This window comes from Tamandua tetradactyla, chromosome 18 (assembly GCF_023851605.1).
Source record: "Tamandua tetradactyla isolate mTamTet1 chromosome 18, mTamTet1.pri, whole genome shotgun sequence".
Classification (NCBI taxonomy): domain Eukaryota; kingdom Metazoa; phylum Chordata; class Mammalia; order Pilosa; family Myrmecophagidae; genus Tamandua; species Tamandua tetradactyla.
Window position 1 is genome coordinate 18375881 of NC_135344.1, and position 21583 is coordinate 18397463.

At 39.3% G+C, this 21583-nt stretch overlaps 1 non-coding gene across 1 annotated transcript; it reads right to left on the reverse strand.

Moving 5' to 3' along the window:
• Positions 1 to 456: 456 nt before the first annotated feature.
• On the reverse strand, positions 457 to 563 carry LOC143662879 (U6 spliceosomal RNA). Its single transcript, XR_013165646.1, has one exon. It is a non-coding gene; the product is annotated as a U6 spliceosomal RNA (small nuclear RNA).
• Positions 564 to 21583: the final 21020 nt, after the last annotated feature.

Here is a 21583-nt window from a genome sequence, read left to right on the forward strand (position 1 = left end):
GGCAGGAAATAAAATGCAGAAGGTGAGTCATGGGTCTGCAGGAAGGGGAACTCTATTTCTCTCCAGGTCCATAGTTAAAGAGGTTTGGATGCCTGAAATTGTGCTTTGAGGAAGGTTGTAAGAGAAACACCCTCTACGGAGGCAGGCCCACGGCCAGGACGGGATGTGCCTTCAAGCCCCAGAGAGAAGTCTACTTTGTAAGACATCATTTAGTTTCAACAAACATTGCTCCGTCTGTGTGACTTCATTACCTTTAGCGAGGGCTTGTTAAACAATTCCAGCCTCATCCTAGCTGTGCCTCAAAGTATTAAAAGGAAGATGGCGTTTAGCAAACAATAATTACCTTTTATCACCAATCTCAGAAAATCAAGTTTTATTTTTAATAAGAAGGAAGATATTTCCCTATCTGATCTTCACAAAGCATTTCTTTGCTTTCTTTTTTTTTTTTTATTTAAAAAATATATGGAACGCTTCACGAGTTTGCATGTCACCCTTGTGCAGGGGCCATGCTAATCTTCTCTGTATCCTTCCAATTTTAGTATGTGTGCTGCCGAAGCGAGCACTTCTTTGCCTTCTTAACTGGATTTTCTGGTTATAATCTCCTCATGTGAAGCCTTTAAATATTCTACTATTTTCTTTTGTGACATTTATTATATTATTCTTAGTGTGAGAATTAATGTGTTATTTCCTTTATTTCCTCATTGGATTGGAAATGATTTGGCAACAGGGACCGTGACTTCCTCATCTTTAATTCCCTGCAGCCTCTCACATTCTCAACTCATGTCACTAAATCTTAGCCCTCCACGTTTGTACAGTGCAGGGTTTCTCAACCCCAGCACTACGGATATTGGGGCTGGATGGCCCTTGGGTGTGGGGAGCTGTCCCGGGCACTGTAGGATGATTACCAGCGATTGCAGCACCCCTAGCCTCCAGCCACTAGATGCCAGGAGTAGCCGCCCTCAAAGTTGTGACACTCAAAAGTGTCTCCAGTCACTGCCGGATGCCCGTGGAAGGACAGAATCCCTAAGGCTGAGAACCCCTCATAAAAAATAGTGCAGCATTTTAAATGCTTTCATAGAACAATGATCGATAGTAGTTAGATGAAAAGAGTGACAAATCAAAGCTGACAAATTAATTGAATCTTGTAAGTTTCAAATATATATTTAAGCAATTTTCAAAAGTCTCAAAGTGGAGTAAAGGAAGCGTGTGTTTATAATGTGAACCTACCAGGTGTCAGCACGTAACTGATTTTAATTCCTTTAAAGCCCCACAAAATGGGATGAGCTAAGCTATTATCAGGACTCAGAGAAGGTCCTGTTTCCTTACATGCTCTTCAATGAGGATCAGTGTTAACCACAAAAGATTAGCATAAAAGCCCATGGGCTGGCTCATAGTTAGTGACTTCCAAGTCTGGTTCCCCACTTACTAGCTTTGTGACTTGGGACACGTTACCTAAACTCTCTGAGCTTCAATTTCCTCATCAGTAAAAATAGGGAAATTATAACACTTCCTTCATAGAGTTTTGTGAGGATGAAATGAAATAATGCATCCAAGTGCTTAGAACATTGCCAAACCTTAATAACTACTCACAAAATATTAGCATCTAAAAGTAAAAATATTACTTTACCTATAAAGTAGCATGGCAGGGTGGTGCGACGGTGGCTCAGTGGCAGAATTCTCACCTGCCATGCTTGAGACCCGGGTTCGATTCCTGATGCCTGCCCATGAGAAAAAAAAAAAATAGTAACATGGCAATTGCAAAGAAACCAATGGTAAGACATAACCAAATCTCAGAAACATTAAAATGCACATTTAGCATATCCCTGATGACTAATGACAAGAATAATAGATATTCTTGTGCTTGTGGCCATTTATATAGCTCTTCTTGAGAAGCATCTGCTCAAAAGTTTGCCTAGTTTAAAGAAGCGGGGGGGTTGTCTTTGGATTAATTGTATATTTTGAGTACAATCCTCTATCTGATAAATGTGCACAAATATTTTCTCCCAATCTGTGGCTTGCCTTTTTGTTTTCTTAACAGTTTCTTTCAAAGAACGGTTATCTTTTTTCATTTGTCTTTGGTGACCTTTGTGTTCTAAGTAATCGTTACTCACCCCAAAGTTACAAATATTTCAAATATTTTCCCCTATGTTTTCTTCTAGTACATTTTACATTTGCATCTATGATCCATTTTGAGTTAAACAAAATGTAGTATATCCATACAATGGAATATTACACAGCAAAAAGAGGAATTACTGATACACAAGAACTTAGATGAATTTCAGAATCATTAGACTGAATAAAGGAAGACAGACACAAAAGAGTAGATGTGGTATGATTCCATTTATTAGAAAATTCTGGAAATTCAATATATGGTGACAGAAAGGCAGTTAGTTGGTTGTCTTACGGTCAGGAATGGAGGGGGAATGAAAGATGAGGAAACTTTAGGGGGTGATGGAAATGTTTGGTACCTTGATTGAGTTGGTGAGTATGCAGCTGTCAAACTCATCACATTTTAAATATGTAGTTTCTTTTACATAACATATAACTCGATGAAGTTGGAAAATATCCATTTATGATCAAGTAGATATGGAATTTTGCTCAGCTAGTTGTTGCAGAATTAAGATCCTACACTCACCCCATTTCAGATCTAGCATCCATCTAGAAACTCTTCGGGCTCCATGAAGAGTTTGTAAAGCTTATTTACTTACTTACCAAAAAGTTAACGTGGGCTACTGGTCATTTACGTGTAAGTCCTGCTCCATGGGGTCAGGCTTCTTCCAGCAAAACTAACAGGAAACTGATCAATACTCACCTTCACTCTGGAAAGTATCTATGTGTTGGAAGAAAGCAGTTTTATAGTTTGCTTTAATTTGAATAAAAATCTGCTATGGTTTAGTATGAGAGAGATACCCTCCAAACACACCCAAAACTGTTCACTTAGAGAGAAGGTAATAGTTAACATGTGCTGAAATGGGGCAGGAGAACCTGTTGAGGAGTCTAAAAGGGATTTTAAATTAGGAACCCCTGGTTCCATGACAAAGTGCTTTAGAAAAACCAGGCATATCTAGCGATATAGGTTATTTTCAGCCCGAAGTCAGCCCTGGAAAACTTGAATAAATAGTAATCATTTACTGAGTGTCTACAATTGCTTGGACTATACTAGAGGCTTTCATATATGCGTCATCACTTTAATCCTCACAACAGCTTCCGAGGCTGGTGTCATGTTCCTGTCTTCACAGGGGAGGTAACAGGGGTCCACAGAGACTAATGTCTCCAAATTCCCATTTGTAGTAGCATTCCTCTCTCCTGCATGTCCTTGTAGAGCAGTGGTTCTCAACCAGGGTAATTTTAGCTCCCAGGGGACACTGGCAATGTTCAGAGGCATTTCTGACTGTTCACAACTTGGAGGGGAGGGAAGTGGTGCTATCTGCATCTAGTGGGTGGAAGCCAGAAATTTTGCCAAAAACTTTCATGCACAGCTCAGCTCCCCCCAGCAAAGAATTATCCGGAATGATATGCCAGTGATGTCGAGGTTAAGAAAACCTGATAGAGAGCAGGCAACCTCTTTATAAACAGCTACTTGAAAAATACGAAAGCAACAAAGAAAACACTAGGGGTCAGTAAGAAGTCATGAAATGTCACGTACTAAGAAACCTGCAGCTAGTTATAAAGAGCTTCACGTTGATTCTGAAACTTATAGCACATGTATTGATGTTGTTGGGAGCTAGGGCTTTCCATGGTGGGAGAAGTTGAGATACCAACAGGCAATGAGACAAGGCGAGGAAAAACCCTACAGGGTTGAATTTGATTTATAGAACTCAGTGTGAATCCTGAATATATCATATCATATCATATTACATCATATCATTATCATATCATATCATATCAAATATAAATTTTCTATTTCTGTCCACTAAAAAGACTTAGATATTAAGACAATCAGGAAATAAGGAGCATTTCTGGCATCCAAATCTTGTTTCCTAAAGACTATTTTCTACTAAAAAGAACTAGAGCTCTTCAAAGAACTGGATAATTCCGGGAATGGAGCAGGGAAATTACAGGATGAGCCTGGTATTTCTTGTAGGGCTAGAGGTAAGAAAGTTCTCAAAGCATGATTGGATGTGTCTATTGGACACAGGATCTGGCTTGAAGGGACTCCCACTGACCAAACTTGGGGGTTGTGTATAATAAAGAAAATAATCAATAAACATAACACTTTGAAATAATACAAAAAAGAAGGCATGTATTAATGAGAGAGAGAGAGGAAAACTATTACTTATAGAAGAATGCTAACTAAATAAATATAGAAGGAAGGATTGCATTTTAAAACAGGTCTTTATAGTTTCTAATCTCCAGTTGAATTGTTGCTTCCCACAGGGATCATCAACGGATGTTAAAAACACTAAGTGAAAGGTTGCTTGGGGAGTATATATTCACTGTCTCAAAATATCACCCCGTAACATGCTACATTTTTCCTTCATAAAGCTCACGTCATCGTGAATACACTTTACGTACAGTCCACCAACATATAAAATATCAAATCAATGCCTCATAATTTCATCACATAGTTGTGTATTCATCACCATGGTCATTCTTTGAACATTCATATCACTCTAGAAAAAGTAATAAAATGAAAAAACTCATGTATCCCATACCCCTTGCCCCTCCCTCTCATTGACCACTAGAATTTCAATCTACCCAATTTCTTTTTACCCCTTATCACCCACTATTTACTTATTTTTTGTCCCTATTATTTTACTCACCTGTCCATACGCTGGATAAAGGGAACATCAGACACAAGGTTTTCACAATCACATGGTCACATTGTAAAAGCTACATAGTTATACAATCATCTTCAAGAATCAAGGCAATTGGCATACAGTTCAACAGTTTCAGATACTTCCCTCTAGCCACTCCAATTGTGTAGACACTTTTGTATATGCTTTAAAAAATGTCTGTAAGTCCCCCAAAGGACAGGGTTTTGTTTGATTTGTTCACACTATAAGCCCAGCCCCCAGTCTGGCACACCAGAGGTGTTAATACCCATTGACTCTGTTGACAGAATCAATGACAAGGTCAGATTACACCTGATGTATCCAAAGAAAAAGACACTGTACTGGAGGCACTGAGTAGGTGGAGCATGGCTTAAATGCCAAGGGTGCTCTGGACACCCCCCCCCCCCCATGTAGAAGCTACCTCCCTGCATCTGTAGCCACCAAAAGGAGGTGAAACTGCTGAAATTCAGGAGTAGACTACAAAAGATGAAGGATGAATAATGAATTTCCATATAATTTCTATTCAATATTCAAAGCTGCATCTCTGTTCCCCTCAATCCCCAGCTAGGAAATCACTAAAACCCATATTTATTCGTTGTTCCTCAATTAGGCTTTCCTAGAAACTGAAACTGCAAATTAGGTCAGGGTGTTGAGCAGCTAAAATCGAAAACTTCAACCTTTTAAAAATTCTCAGAAAACAAACAATCATTAGTTAAGTGTGTGAATAAAATTCTGTCAATTTTAGGCTTTTTCACATGAAGTATGTATTTTATAAATTTTCGTATTTAAACAAGTAGCAAAAAGCTATTAGTAGAAGAACCTGAGTCAGTCACTTGTAATAAATTTCAGTGCCATTTTTCCCTGGACATAGTTTATTATTTAATGTATATGTACTCTCATATACATACATATGTACATACAATGTATATAAACCTATGTGTATGCATATATATAAAATTCTTCTAGATGTATGATGGAAGAAATATAGCTGATGTGATAGGTTTCAGAATCACTAATATAAATATATAGGTACATATCAGGACTTCTTAGTGTGGAAGCCATGGACAATTCAAAGAGGGCCCTAAAATTAAATTGTGCGACAAGTTTTCCAACCCAGCACAACCCCAAGACCAAACAACACGACAGGCAGAAAGTTACTCATGGGCTTTAATTAGGGACTTACTAACAGGAAAGAGTCTTCCCAGTGGTGACCAGCAGGTCCAATGGCAACCAGCAGGAAATGGAAGTCATCATTCTTGCAAATGGAAGTCAGTGCTCGATAGTGGTCAGAGAGGGAGCCAAAGTTTTACAGTGAGAATAGACAAACGAGGCACAGAACCAAGACAGTGTATGCACATGTTGCTAACAAAGTTAACTCTTTTCTTAGATAACGGTTACATTTCAAGGTTTCTGAAACATACGGGCATATCCTGCATTCAGCATTGATACATTATAGGGAAAACAGGGTACAAAGTCATTCAAGGAAGTTTCAGAAGCTCTGTTTAAGTGGCTTAACCATTCTTTCCCTTCCAACAGGTGCTTTTCCTTCTGGCCTGTGCTCTGTTCACACAGGCTGCTATGTACTTAAAGCTCTGCCCCTAAGGAAGGGGATCCGACCCTTGGATTTCCACACCAAGCTTTCTGTGAATGTGTGTGTACATCTGTTTTTTAGGGGGGAAAGTTCAGTAGCTTTCATCAGATTATCAAAGGTGTTCATAAATTTAAAAAGCTGATTAATCTAAATTGCATTCCACTAATACAGAGCTACATATAGTTATGCTAAGCACTTTGCTTCATAAACATGTGCTGTGCAGTATTTGATTTATTGACATCCTTGAAGGAAAACATTTTCATGTCTGTTAAAATTAAATCACTGTAAAAAATTAATATCTAGAATGTATAAAGAAATCCTTCAATTTATCAACAAAAAGATATACGGCCCAATTAAAAATGGGCAAAAGACTTGAACATGCATCTCTCCAAAGAAGATACACAGATAGTAAGGAGCACGTAAAGATGTTCAACATCATTAGCCGTCAGAGAAATGCAAATCAAAACCACAAAACCATTTCATACCCACTAGAATGGCTGCTATTAAAAAAAAATAGAAAATAAGTGTTGGAGAGGATACAGAGAAATAGAATCACTCATTCATTGCTGTTGGAAATGCAAAATGGTGCAGCTGCTGTAGAAAACAGTTTGGTGGTCCCTCAGAAAGCTAAATATAGAGCTACCATAGGACCCAGCAATCCCACTACTAGGGATATACCCGAAAGAATTGAAAGCCGAGACTTGAGCAGATATTTTCACACCAATGTTCATAGTGGCATTATTCACAGTTGCCAAAAGTTGGAAGCAACCCAAGTATCCATCAACTGATGAATAGTTAATAAAATGTCATAAATACAATGGAATATTAGCTGTAAAAAGAAATGACATCCTGATACATGTGACAACATGGTTGAACCTTAGAAACATCACATTGAGTGAAATAACCCAGACAGAAGGACAAATATTGTTTGATATTGCTGGTTTGGAACAATTAGAATAAGCAAATTCACACAGTCAGGATCTAGAATATAGGTTACCAGGGGATGGGGCAGGGTTTGGGAATGGGAAATTAAGACTTAAAATCTATAGATTTCTTATTTGAATGAGGGAAATTACTTTGGCAATGGGTAGTGGTGATGGTAGCACAACATTGTGAATTCAGTTAAGAACACTGAAATATAGACCTGGAAGTGATTACAAGTGGAAATATTCAATTGTAAATATGGTTAAGAATAATGTGTTTTGAGAAATCCATGTAACTACACTGCACAAACAGTGATCCCTAAGTTAAACCATGGATTTTAATTAATGTACAGTTATAAAAATGTGCTGTCATCAATTGTAACAAATGTTCCAGCCAGCCCTCCTCTCCCTCTTTCTCCGCCGGCAGCGCTCCCGCCTCCAGCCAGCCAGCCCTCCTCTTCCCCCTTCTCGGCCGGTGGCGCTCCCGCTGCCATCTTGCCCTTCTCTTTCCCCTTCTGCTCCGGCAGTGCTCCAACCACCACCATGCCCTCTTCCGCCTTCACCAGCTCCTCCGCCACCATCCTCGACAGCCTTGCCACCCTCACCTTTCCTCCTCCAGAACAGCTACTGGGGGAGTGGAGACGATACAGAGCAGCTCCCGGAGCCACGACAGAGATCAAAGGGATGGCGTACCCCATCCTGGAACGGCTGACTGTCTGGGAGAACCAGCTCCAGTGATATCGCCGAGGGGTGCGGGCTTTCCCGGGCGGGACGGCAAGCGGCCGGAGTCCCTCCCTTCCACCTTCCCAGGCCAGCTGGCAGAATTGGGCAGGCGGTCCCCTTGGGCCACGGCAGCTGGCGCCCCCACCACGTGAGGCCCCCCGGACCAACTGAGAGAGTTGGGTCGGAAATCCCCAGACCGCGGAGAACAGTGACCGGGAGGGGTCCCTTCCAAACACGTGACTCCCCGGTCCGGCTGGGAACGGTGCACTCTCCCGGGCCGCGGTGGCTGGCGCCCTCCCGCCACACTTGGCACCCCGGGCCGACTAGGAAATTCAGTTGGGCGCTCTCCCGGGCTGCAGCGGCCGGCGACCCTCCCCGCGTTTGGTCCCCCGGGCCGGCTGGCACTCTTCCAAGCCGCTTTGGCTGGCGAACCTCCCCCACAGCGAGAGTTTTCCAAAGTTAAAGGACCCACAGCACCTTTTACTGGTGGAACCCGCAGACAAACGTGTGCCACGAGCGCCACCTACTGGGCAAGATAAGAAAAACAGAACCCAGAGATTTCACAGAAAAATCTTTCAACCTGCTGGGTCCAACACCCAGGGAAATCTGACTAAATGCCCAGATGCCAGCAGAAGATAACGGATCACGCTCAGAAAATTGAAAATATGGCCCAGTCAAAGGAACAAACCAATAGTTCAAATGAGATACAGGAGCTGAAACAACTAATGCTGAATATATGAACAGAAATGGAAAACCTCTTCAAAAACGAAAATCGATAAATTGAGGGAGGACATGAAAAAGACATGGGCTGAACAAAAAGAAGAAATAGAAAAACTGAAAAAACAAATCACAGAGCTTATGGAAGTGAAAGATAAAGTAGAAAAGATGGAAAAAACAATGGATACCTACAATGATAGATTTAAAGAGACAGAAGACAGAATTAGTGATTTGGAGGATGGAACATCTGAATTCCAAAAAGAAACAGAAACTATTGGGAAAAGAATGGAAAAATTTGAACAGGGTATCAGGGAACTCAAGGACAATATGAACCGCACAAATATACATGTTGTGGGTGTCCCAGAAGGAGAAGAGAAGGGAAAAGGAGGAGAAAAACTAATGGAAGAAATTATCACTGAAAATTTCCCAACTCTTATGAAAGACCTAAAATTACAGATCCAAGAAGTGCAGCGCACCCCAAAGAGATTAGACCCAAATAGGTGTTCTCCAAGACACTTACTAGTTAGAATGTCAGAGGTCAAAGAGAAAGAGAGGATCTTGAAAGCAGCAAGAGAAAAACAATCCATCACATACAAGGGAAACCCAATAAGACTATGTGTAGATTTCTCAGCAGAAACCATGGAAGCTAGAAGACAGTGGGATGATATATTTAAATTACTAAAAGAGAAAAACTGCCAACCAAGACTTCTATATCCAGCAAAATTGTCCTTCAAAAATGAGGGAGAAATTAAAACATTCTCAGACAAAAAGTCACTGAGAGAATTTGTGACCAAGAGACCAGCTCTGCAAGAAATACTAAAGGGAGCACTAGAGACAGATACAAAAAGACAGAAGAGAGAGGTGTTGGTGGTGGGATGCTGTATGGGAATCGTGTATTTTATACATGATTGCTCCGTATAACCCACAACTCCTCTTGTAAAGAAAAAAATTATTTTAAAAAATTGAACAGCATCTTTTTGATACTCCCTAAAAGAGAACAGTTTTTGAAATTTATTCTGTGTTCATATTTCAGTCCATTATTCCATAGGTGGGGACTTTTGAAAGATTTGGTAACTTTGAAAAATCCTCCTGCTTGCCAAATAATCCTATCAGGGACACATTTTTTAGCATCCAAGACTTCTGCCCCCTCACTATTTCTCCCTAAGGCCTTAAAGAAAAACTTGCCACATTTCTGTATCTTGCATTTCCCAGCTACGAAATAGAGAAAGACTCATCATTTTTATCCAATGGAACTGCTGTGATAAACAGATGGAAAACAATTTTACAGTATGAAGGGTTTTTTTTCTGTTTTAAGGATGAAAATGAAACTTTGTGCACATTCTGGCTTAAATCAACAGGACGTCCTTTGATCCCCTTTTAATTCAGGGCCGGAGGGGGCGGGGAGTGGTGGTCTTTGACATGGCACTTGACTCAGAAGCAATTTTCTGTTCTTTTCACCTAGAGGTTTCAGCCACAGTCCATTAAATAAAAACCGGCCTTCACTTCCTGTTGTCATTCCATTTTCCTAGTCCAGCCATGCCCACTTCATGTGTGATAGATATTCAAAATGCACAATTACAAAATAGGGCTACAAAAATTTGGGCCTGAATAAATCATATATTTGAAAGTTCTCTTGAAAGTCTGCCTGTCTATACCTCTCATGCCTCTCATCCTAATCTCTGCATTGTTCAAAAAATAGCACATAAACTGGCACTGAAATGATTTTTATCCTGAAGAGAGGATATGGTGCCCAGCTGAAGCAGAAGTGGTTATAATGACCAAAAGGGGAAAATCTGCCTTAGATTGGCTTTGGTGAACAAACGCTTGAAGAAAAAAATAATTTTAGCACATCTTCCCCACTGTTTTCCTCTTATCTATACACCCGTGTAGTTCCAGCCCAGTTCTCTAACTAACCTGGGAATATATATGACAATGATAATACATGATAGCATATACAATATGCATATTATGTAGCAACCTATGTGATAAATGACAATATACAATATAATAAGACTGCGTACATAGATTATTTACAGATTCAACCAGAGCTTGAAAAAGAGTTACACAAAAAATAATCAATAATTCAGGAGTTATCTCCAAAGTCTTCCATATGCTCGAGGAAATATTATTACAGTTTCAAATATCTCTCCTCACTTTAGTGACTAGTACCTTATTCAATCACAGAGGATTGTAACATAATGAAAGTGTTATAATTTAAATAAAGAGCCCTGGATAGTTTGGAAATCAACCCCATATAGCCTGGGTTGTATCAAAAAATGGTCAGAGTGATCGTGTCATATGTCAGGAAAACGCAAGGCTGTGCTAGATAGTACTTCCTACTACTCAGAAGAAATGTGTGCATTCAAGGCATTTGCCTGATTTCAACCTTCTTGTTCTATTTCTTTGGTATGTCTTCATAAATGAAAAGCCTTTCTAAATTGTATAAATGCTCATACCAACCCCTGACCTAAAGGAATTATGACCCAGATAAAACTGTTAATTAAAATTGGAAGCAAATGTGTGCACCCTCCCTTTTATTTTTAATTATCATTATCATTACTGCTTACTTTTTCAGTTCTGTTGCCTATACTAAAATTTCTCATCAGTATGAAGATAGAGTGTATGGCAAGGGTTGTTAAAATTCTGTCTAAAAGGTACAAGAGTGGGGGAATGTTTTCTGTTCTGGAAAATTCTGTTTCATAGGGAAAATGTGAGAATGCACAAGTTATGGGCCATATGGTTCTCTAATTTACAAATAATTCCTTCCCAAATAGAATACTTGCTTCCAAACAACTAAGAAAAATATTTAATTTTTTTTTCTCAGATAATATCTGGCTTTTTAGTTTGAAACATATTGTCCTCCATTTAGAAATACATGATTTTATGCTCTGAAGTTTTAATTATTCCTGTGAAAATAATTGCAAGTGTTTACTGCTGACCCTTTAGGCATCTGGGTCTCCTGATCTAAATAGTGGGAGGTGAATCTTGTTTTGAGTGGTGGGCTTAATGATTTACTCATTATTTTGGCAGATGTCTCCCCCTCATTCTTTTTTCTCAATGTTTAAACGCCAAGATCAAGGAGATTAATTCATAAGCTATTTCATTTCAAATCTTATCTTTCATCTTTTGCCAATGTTTTCTTAAAATAGATTCACAATGACTCAGCACGTCTGTTTGGACAGAATTGCCTTTTGGAGACCCACCCTCAGGCACCCTCCTTGTCGGGCCCCAATGGACAACTGGGCTGGGCAAGAGAGTGAGGTTTCCTTGTGCAATGTTGTCTTCTTGTTGCCATGTTGAAGGCTGAGAATCTTTGGGTGGTGCCATGTTCCCTTTGGATGCTCAACTGACATGTGTTGGCTTACTGATTGATTTATGAGCTTCATCATATTCTCATAGATTCATGCACAGGTTGAAGTGCACAGCTATACATTAAGAGTGGAAGGAAGCTATATACAAGGTGAGTCATTTTAAGATGTAAATGTTAATGAGTTGAAGTGAAATATTTTTGCCAAATATGAAAAAAGGACTTTCTCTGAACCAAAGGCCTGGACCAAAAATAACATATTATTAATCAACTCCATTGTCACTTTTGCTTATCTGTGTATATTCAATACATATTTCACTTTTTTTAAAAAAATACATCTTCTTTTATTTGAAATAAAAGCATTTTTCTTTACTCTGTACTAGCTACCAAAAAGCATTTATCTTTTAAAAATATGGTATTTAGCTTTCCAAATTCTCTTTATTTTTTTAATGGCTGATTTTTACATGCATTTTTTACATAGATTCTCTCTCTCCTCTCCCTCCCCCCACACTTGTTTTGTTTTGTGGCTGGATATTTTTCTTCTGCTTCATTTTGACTTGTCCTCATTGGGTGGAATGCAAAGCCCTCTACTTACTATTTGTCTTTGTGTGTAAAGAAATTTTGTGTGTACATGGGTGGCAGTTAGTTTATAAAACCCTGGTGTGTCCTGTATGCAGCATTCTTATCTATACCTGTTGTCAGGGGTGGGTGGTGGGGAGTAAACTTGCAATCTCATTTTAACTGCATTGTGTTTTCCTCCTATAAAATGGATCCTGTGCTGTTTAAAACAACACATATTAATCAACAATCAAACTATTTATATAGTCAACAATAATTTTATGATTAAATTCAGGTATAACACATTACAGTGGAAGAAAAATTTCTTAGTCCTGCATAAAGTCTGGCATCGCTGAGTGTCATTTCAGTTTCAGGAGTATGCTGGTTTGAAGTTGTTATATACCCCCAGAAAAACCATGTTATTTTAATCCATTGTTGTATGTGTAGGCCCATTGTGGGTAGGACATTTTGGCTGTTTCCATGAAAATGTGACACACCCAATTCAAGGTAGGTATTAATCTTTTTGCTGGAGTCCCCCATGAAGAGAATAAAGACAGAAAACACAGAGAGACATACAGAGAGTAGAGAGATGAAACAAAGTGAAAGATGCAGAGAGAGAGAGAGAGAAACACCCCAGAGACGCTAAGAGAACTGCAGGATGCAAAGAGCTCAGAGACATGTCCGTAAAGAAGCAAGCAAGGACCATGGAACCAAAAGCAACAGAACCCAGGAGTAATGGACCAGCAGATGTCTTCCCATGTGACAAAGGAACCCCAGATACCATCATCCTTTCATCCATAAAGATATACTCTTTTTGATCCCTTAATTTGGGTATTTCCCTGGCCTTAGAAATGTAACTTGTAATTTAATATATCCCCATCATTTTTCTTAAAAGTCAACCTATTTCTGGTATATTGCATTTTGGCAGCTTTAGCAATCTGAAACACGAGGTAAGTCAGTATGGGAATCATTGATGTTCTAGTAGAGTTAGGACAATTTTCATTTCCCCAAAGGAGAAGAAGAAACAAACATGGCTGAAAAAATGAAAATAAAGGGACAGAGGATGATAGATGAATGGAATGAGATGAAGAGGATGGAACTGTATGTGGCTGTGGGAGCCAAGGTAATAGAGTTTGAAGGGAAAAGGGAAAAGAATTTGAGGAATAAAATAATGAGTGTAAAGATGAAATTACAGCCCTCACTGTCCAATCAACAAAGCAATGCAAGTCTAGGAAAAAAGTCAAAATGGTTTGAATTTTAGATGAAAAAAATACTAATGGAGCAGGACTCCTATTGATACAACCTACATAGAATTCTGGAAGAAGAAAGTCAATAGATTCATTTGGTGACAAAGCAATGTATTTAGTGAATTCATTTATGAAATAAATTAAAATTATTTAAATTCTCTGCTTTTTATTAATAATATTTTTTCATAAGTGAAACCAAAGACACCATATTAAAAAGTCAAGGCACTTCTTTATCTAAGCCAACTCCACAGGTGAACTCACTTGTCCCCCCACACACTCATAGGACATGACTCCCGGAGGTGTAAATTTCCCTGGCAACGTGGGACCTGACTCCCTGGCATTGAGGGAATGAGAAAGCCTTCTTTACTAAAAGGAAGAAGAGAAATGAAACAAAATAAAGTTTCAGTGGCTGAGAGATTTCACATAGAGTCAAGAGGTCATTCTGGAGGTTATTCTTATGCAGTATTTAGATGTCCCACTTTTTAGTATTTAGTATACTGGCGTAGCTAGAGGGAAGTACTTGAAACTGTTGAACTGTAACCCAGCAGCCTTGATTCTTGAAGATAATTGAATAAATTTAGATCTTCTAAGGTGTGACCGTGTGATTGTGAAAACCTTGAGACTGACACTCCCTTTATTCAGTGTATGGACAGATGAGTAAGAAAAACAAAAGACAAAAAATAAATAAGCAATAGAGGGAATAGGTGGGCATGGGATTTTGGGGGTGTTCTTTTTTACATTAATTTTTATTCTTATTTTTATTGTTTTTGGAGTAATGAAAATGTTCAAAAGTCGATTGTAATGATGAATGCACATGATGACACTGTGAACCACTGATTGTACACTTCGATTGATTTTGTGGTATATGAATATATAATATATCTCAATAAAAATCATTTAAAAATATTTTTCTTAAAAGTCATGGCCCATTAAACCTCATGAGAACACTGAGATTCCACCTGCTGGAAAGAGCTAGGGCTGGCATTTCATGCCCATACAGAAATGGTCATACTCTTTCAGAAGAGCCTACTGGAGAAATGGGCAGCCACGTCCTCTAGAAACATGTGCCAGGAAATGAAGAACCTTGGTAAAGGGTCATTTTTCCTCAAGTGTATCATTTTCAGTAACATTCAGCTCTTGGGAAACTTTATTAATTTTTGCTTATTTGTTTACAATAGAGTGCAATGGTTTAAGAATTCATCCTCTGTATTCTATTTGAACCAACTGTTAGACCCTCAAAATTGTATTTTTGTGGGAAATAGTTCCCATAATCATACGAGTCCCATTTCCCCAATAACATTTTTCTTTGTTCTTTTTCCTGCAGAGCTGACCAGGTGCATGGCTGCAAAAAAAAAAAAAAAAAAAAAAAAAAAAAAAAAAAAAAAAAAAAAAAAATTAAGTCCTCTAACATTAAAATGAGACATTAAAAAAATTGAAATGTTTCCTCACATTGTGTACTTTCCTCTTGTCCTCCAACGTTTTATTTTAAAACTTCCTTGGCTTGGTCAGCATTAATTGTTTTATTGTATCTCTTTGGCTGCTTCTCTCAGCACTTCATTTAGAATTATGGTAACTCAGGTGTCAGTTTAGGCAGTGGAAGACATTTACAATAAATTCTGGGAATCTGAGTGTATCAAGTCACTTGTATAGCTTAGTGTGTGAAAATTAGATGGAGATATGACCTCGCCCATTCAAGGTGGGTCTTAATCCTTTAACTGGAGCCCTGTATGAAGATAATAAAAGACAGAAAATATAGGGTGAGTTTTTCAGAGCCAACACAGAGGACAGAGAGATGAAACCAAGAGACAGAGGTTTTGGAGAGGCAGAAGGAGTTCACCCCAGGAGACGCCAGAAGCTGAGAGGATCATTTGAAGCCAGAAGCTGGGAAAGAAGGAGAGCAGACTTTGCCATGTGCCTTCACATGTAACAGAGAAACTTGGAACATGATTGGCCTTTCTTGAGTAAAGGTGTTCTCTTATTGATGCCTTAATTTAGACATTTTCATGGCTTTAGAACTGTACATTTGTAACCTAATAAATCTCCTTTGTAAAAGCCAATCTATTTTTGGTATATTGCTTTCCAGCAGTTTTATTTCCTTTTTTTTTTCCATATGGCCAGGCACCAAGACTTGAACCCAGGTCTCCGGCATGGCAGGGAAGAACTCTGCCTGCTGAGCCACCATGGCCCGCCCTTTCTGGCAGCTTTAGCACACCGAAACACCAAAGTTGTCAATTCTGAGTGTGAAGAATCAGGATTTCCACTTTGATCAGCTGACCTGATAGCCAGTGCAGTTTTCGTTCTGCTCTGTGCTGACGCTGATGCGGCTCAGTGCTGTCTTAGTGGGATCCTTGGGGGAGATTTAGAATGGATGTTTGGTAAGGATCGCAGTGCTCAGCGATGAGGAAGTGGGGACTGCAAAGTGGAGAGGGGCACACAAAAGGGAAACACATGTAATAAAATCACATTTTACACCAAGGAATTGAAGATACATACTCAGAAACTTCTATACAGATATTCATAGCAGCATCATTCACACTAGCCAAAAGGTGGAAACATCTAAGTAATAATCAACAGGTGGCTGAGTAAACAAATTGTGACATATACATATAATAGATTATTCAGCCATACAAAGGAATGGAGGTCTGAAACATGCCACAATACAGAGAACATTATGCTAAGTGAAATAAACCGGACCCCAAAGAACAAATATTATATGATTCTACTTATACGAAATATCTAGAATTGGCAAATTCACAGAGACAGAAGGAAAATTAGAGGTTTTCAGGGGTGGGGGAGAGAAGAACGGGGAGTTATTTTTTAATGGGGACAGGGTTTCTGTTGGAGAGGGTGAAAATGTTTGGGTAATGGATGATGGTGATGGTAACACAACATTGTAAATGTAATTAATGCCACTGAATTAGTCACTTAAAATGGTTAAAAGTGCAAGTTTTATTTTATATAGGTATCCAAATAAAAATAATTTTAAAACTAACACTTTGCCTGATAAATGATTTCAAGTATGAAACTGCTTTGTAGACCTTAAAATGCTCTACAACTGTTATTTCTAAAGTATGCCTGGTTGTGTATACGAAGGAATGGAGAGGGGATATCCCTTCCTTTTTTTTTTCTTTCCATTTCATGTTCTCCCATAGGGGCCTCAGCTTGAGTCTCAGGGTTAGATCAGGGTGAAGAGTTAAAGGCTTGCATCAAACCTTCTGGACTTGAAAATCCAATCTGTCATTTGCCCCTTGCATGTCCTTGGACAAATGACTGAACCTAAGTCTCAGTTTTGCCATCTTTAAAATGGAGATAACACTCTCTCTGAGCCCAATTCTGCAACTAAAATCATTATCCTCCCCCTTACATGGGTTACGACATCTAGTAGTGAAAGTCTCCCTGGTAACATGGAACATGACTCCCAGGGATGAGCCTGGCTCTGGCACTGAGGGATCAACAATGTCTTCTTGACCAAAAGGGAGAAAATAAATGTAACGAAATAAGGTATCTGTGGTTACCAGAGTTCAAATAGAGTTCAGAGGCTATTCTGGAGGCTATTCTTCAGCAAGCTTCAGCTAGATATTGCTGATTACCAAGGTTTGCCACACCCCAGCCAACATCATTCCTGTTAATCCTAAAGAACATCCAGGGTTTACTTTTCAGAAACCTAAAACCTTCAGATGGTTCCTAGGCCAGATAAGTCCTGAAACCCAGAAGTGCTGGTTTCTCCAAGAACATCAACCAGTTCCATCCCCCTTGCCCATATTGTCGACACCCCTCTTCAACATGAAAAAAGTTAGAACGGGCACAGCAGAAATGTCACTGAAGACTGGGAGAAGGATCAAAAGAGAAGGAAGAGTTATAATAGAGAAGTTAGGATTTAAAAATGAGGACTTCCTGGAAGATGGCGGCTTAGTAAGACGCGCGGATCTTAGTTTCTTCTCCAGGACACCTACTAGGGGAGTAGAAACGATACAGAAAGCGCCCAAAGCCACAACAGAGATAAAAAAGACAGCGTACCCCATCCTGGAACGGCTGGCTGGCTGAGAGAAGCAGCTCGGGTGAGATCGCCGAGGCGCGCGGGCCTTACCGGGCGGGGTGGCAAGCGGCGGGAGTTACTCCCTTCCCCCTTCCCGGGCCGGCTGGGAGAATTGGAGAGGCGGTCCCCTGAAACCAAGGCGACTGGCGCCCACACCACGCACAGCCCCCGGACCAACTGAGAGAATTGGATCGGAAACCCCCAGGCCACGGAGAACGGTGACGGGTGTGGGAGGCCCCTTCCAAACCCGTGACTCCCGGGGAACGTGCACTCTCTCGGGCGGGCTGCTGCCACTGGCGCCCTCCCGCCACGCTTGTTGCCCAGGGCCGACTAGGAAATTCGGACGGGCTCTTTCCCTGGCTGCGGCGACCAGCAACCCTCCCTGCGTTCGGACCCCGGGCCGGCTCAAGCCGCTTCGGCTAGCGAACCCCCAGGACGGTGAGAGTTTTCCAAAGTTTAAGGTCCCACAGCACCTTTTACTGGTGGGACCCGCAGACAAACGTGTGCCACGAGCGCCACCTACTGGGCAGGATAAGAAAAACAGAACCCAGAGATTTCACAGAAAAATCTTCCAAACTTTTGGATCCAATACCCAGGGAAATCTGTCTAAATGCGCAGACGCCAACAGAAGATAACGGATCATGCTCAAATAATTGAAAATATGGCCCAGTCAAAGGAACAAACCAATAGTTCAAATGAGATACAGGAGCTGAGACAACTAATGCTAAATATACGAACAGAAATGGAAAACCTCTTCAAAAACGAAATCGATAAATTGAGGGAGGACATGAAGAAGACATGGGCTGAACATAAAGAAGAAATAGAAAAACTGAAAAAGCAAATCACAGAACTTATGGAAGTGAAGGACAAAGTAGAAAAGATAGAAAAAACAATGGATACCTACAATGATAGATTCAAAGAGACAGAAGATAGAATTAGTGATTTGGAGGATGGAACATCTGAATTCCAAAAAGAAACAGAAACTATCGGGAAAAGAATGGAAAAATTTGAACAGGGGATCAGGGAACTCAAGGACAATATGAACCGCACAAATATACGTGTTGTGGGTGTCCCAGAAAGAGAAGAGAAGGGAAAAGGAGGAGAAAAACTAATGGAAGAAATTTTCACTGAAAATTTCCCAACTCTTATGAAAGACCTAAAATTACAGATCCAAGAAGTGCAGCGCACCCCAAAGAGATTAGACCCAAATAGGCGTTCTCCAAGACACTTACTAGTTAGAATGTCAGAGGTCAAAGAGAAAGAGAGGATCTTGAAAGCAGCAAGAGAAAAACAATCCATCACATACAAGGGAAACCCAATAAGACTATGTGTAGATTTCTCAGCAGAAACCATGGAGGCTAGAAGACAGTGGGATGATATATTTAAATTACTAAAAGAGAAAAACTGCCAACCAAGACTCCTATATCCATCAAAATTGTCCTTCAAAAATGAGGGAGAAATTAAAACATTCTCAGGCAAAAAGTCACTGAGAGAATTTGTGACCAAGAGACCAGCTCTGCAAGAAATACTAAAGGGAGCACTAGAGTCAGAACCAAAAAGACAGAAGACAGAGGTATGGAGAAGAGTGTAGAAAGAAGGAAAGTCAGATATGATATATATATAATACAAAAGGCAAAATGGCAGAGGAAAATATTATCCAAACAGTAATAATACTAAATGTTAATGGACTGAATTCCCCAATCAAAAGACATAGATTGGCAGAATGGATTAAAAAACAAGATCCTTCTATATGCTGTCTACAGGAAACACATCTTAGACCCAAAGATAAACATAGGTTGAAAGTGAAAGGTTGGGAAAAGATATTTCATGCAAATAACAACCAGAAAATAGCAGGAGTGGCTATACTAATATCCAACAAGTTAGACTTCAAATGTAAAACAGTTAAAAGAGACAAAGAAGGACACTGTATACTAATAAAAGGAACAATTAAACAAGAAGACATAACAATCATAAATATTTATGCACCGAACCAGAATGCCCCAAAATACGTGAGGAATACACTGCAAACACTGAAAAGGGAAATAGACACAAATACCATAATAGTTGGAGACTTCAATTCCCCACTCTCATCAATGGACAGAACATCTAGACCGAGGATCAATAAAGAAATAGAGAATCTGAATATTACTATAAATGAGCTAGACTTAACAGACATTTATAGGACATTACATCCCACAACAGCAGGATACACCTTTTTCTCAAGTGCTCATGGATCATTCTCAAAGATAGACCATATGCTGGGTCACAAAGCAAGTCTTAACAAATTTAAAAAGATTGAAATCATACACAACACTTTCTCGGATCATAAAGGAATGAAGTTGGAAATCAATAATAGGCAGAATGCCAGAAAATTCACAAATACCTGGAGGCTCAACAACACACTCTTAAACAACGAGTGGGTCAAAGAAGAAATTGCAAGAGAAATTAGTAAATACCTCAAGGCAAATGAAAATGAAAACACAACATATCAAAACTTATGGGATGCAGCAAAGGCAGTGCTAAGAGGGAAATTTATTGCCCTAAATGCCTATATCAGAAAAGAAGAAAAGGCAAAAATGCAGGAATTAACTGTTCAATTGGAAGAACTGGAGAAAGAACAGCAAACTAATCCCAAAGAAAGCAAAAGGAAAGAAATAACAAAGATCAGAGCAGAAATAAATGAAATTGAAAATATGAAAACAGTAGAGAAAATCAATAAGACCAGAAGTTGGTTCTATGAGAAAATCAATAAGATTGATGGGCCCTTAGCAAGATTGACAAAAAGAAGAAGAGAGAGGATGCAAATAAATAAGATCAGAAATGGAAGAGGAGACATAACTACTGACCTCACAGAAATAAAGGAGGTAATAACAAGATACTATGAACAACTTTACGCTAATAAATACAACAATTTAGAGGAAATGGACGGGTTCCTGGAAAGACATGAACAACCAACTTTGACTCAAGAAGACATAGATGACCTCAACAAACCAATCACAAGTAAAGAAATTGAATTAGTCATTCAAAAGCTTCCTAAAAAGAAAAGTCCAGGACCAGATGGCTTCACATGTGAATTCTACCAAACGTTCCAGAAAGAATTAGTACCAATTCTCTTCAAACTCTTCAAAAAAATCGAAGTGGAGGGAAAACTACCTAATTCATTCTATGAAGCCAACATCACCCTCATACCAAAACCAGGCAAAGATATTACAAAAAAGAAAACTACAGACCAATCTCTCTAATGAATACAGATGCAAAAATCCTCAATAAAATTCTAGCAAATCGTATCCAACAACACATTAAAAGAATTATACATCATGACCAAGTAGGATTCATCCCAGGTATGCAAGGATGGTTCAACATAAGAAAATCAATTAATGTAATACACCATATCAACAAATCAAAGCAGAAAAATCACATGATTATCTCAATTGATGCAGAGAAGGCATTCGACAAGATTCAACATCCTTTCCTGTTGAAAACACTTCAAAAGATAGGAATACAAGGGAACTTCCTTAAAATGATAGAGGGAATATATGAAAAACCCACAGCTAATATCATCCTCAATGGGGAAAAATTGAAAACTTTCCCCCTAAGATCAGGAACAAGACAAGGATGTCCACTATCACCACTATTATTCAACATTGTGTTGGAGGTTCTAGCCAGAGCAATTAGACAAGAGAAAGAAATACAAGGCATCAAAATT